The following is a 907-nucleotide window of genomic DNA, read 5'->3' on the forward strand; positions in this document are numbered from 1 at the left end:
GCTGCCAGCTGTCATCACCGTATATGAGTCGGAAGGACATTTTGGCACCAGGAAAGTCAGAAGTATATTATTTTAGAATAAAGGACAGCTTTTAAATTAGAATATATTCAGCATTATGAAAAACTTATTACATTACCTTTTCTCTAATTTTGCCATTTTGTTGTAGGCTGGTACTAAATAATATTTCATTTGTTTACATAATATCATAAGAATAGGTGTCATCCCTGACTCCTAGACAGGATAAATACCCCTTTTGTACACTTCGATAGACTACATGTAATAAAGCCAAAATTTAAGCATGACTCCAACTTACAAGAAATGTTAATTGCTCTATTTTCTATAACTGATTTCATCTTGCTCTCATCATTCGTTCCCTTGCTCCCAGCCTCATCTCCCCCGCTGTCCCAGGAATCTTTTGGCCACCCGGAAGCAGCAGTGCTGTGCTGGGGGCAGTGGATGGACATAACTATGAGGGGCCTGGCCCCTGCCCCAGAGTTTGAGCTGCCATCCCCAGCACGTCACAGGCACAATAGACTCGGCCTGCCTGGCACAGGGCGGGGAGCAGGGGGGGCAGCGGCAGGACCGGCCCCTCACCCCTCCCCTGCTCCTGGCACACGTGGTCCATCAGGCTCCAGGCAGAAAGGGGACAGACACACACACACACACAGGCAGTAAGAGACACCGAGATGAGAGAGGGGGCGGGGTGACAGGAGACTGAGAGCGGGAGGAGGAAAGACACGGGGGAACCAGAGTGAGCGGGTTAGGGAAACTGAGGCAGGGAGCTGTGCAGAAAGAAACCAAGACAGAGAAGACGGGAGCCTCCCTGACCCCCAAGCTCCCAGCCCTCCGGGCCTGGCCAGGGAGGGGCTCACAGGACCCTGAACCAGAGGCCAACAGCCCTCAGCCC

Source organism: Myotis davidii, unplaced genomic scaffold (genome assembly GCF_000327345.1).
Source record: "Myotis davidii unplaced genomic scaffold, ASM32734v1 scaffold663, whole genome shotgun sequence".
In the NCBI taxonomy this organism is placed as follows: domain Eukaryota; kingdom Metazoa; phylum Chordata; class Mammalia; order Chiroptera; family Vespertilionidae; genus Myotis; species Myotis davidii.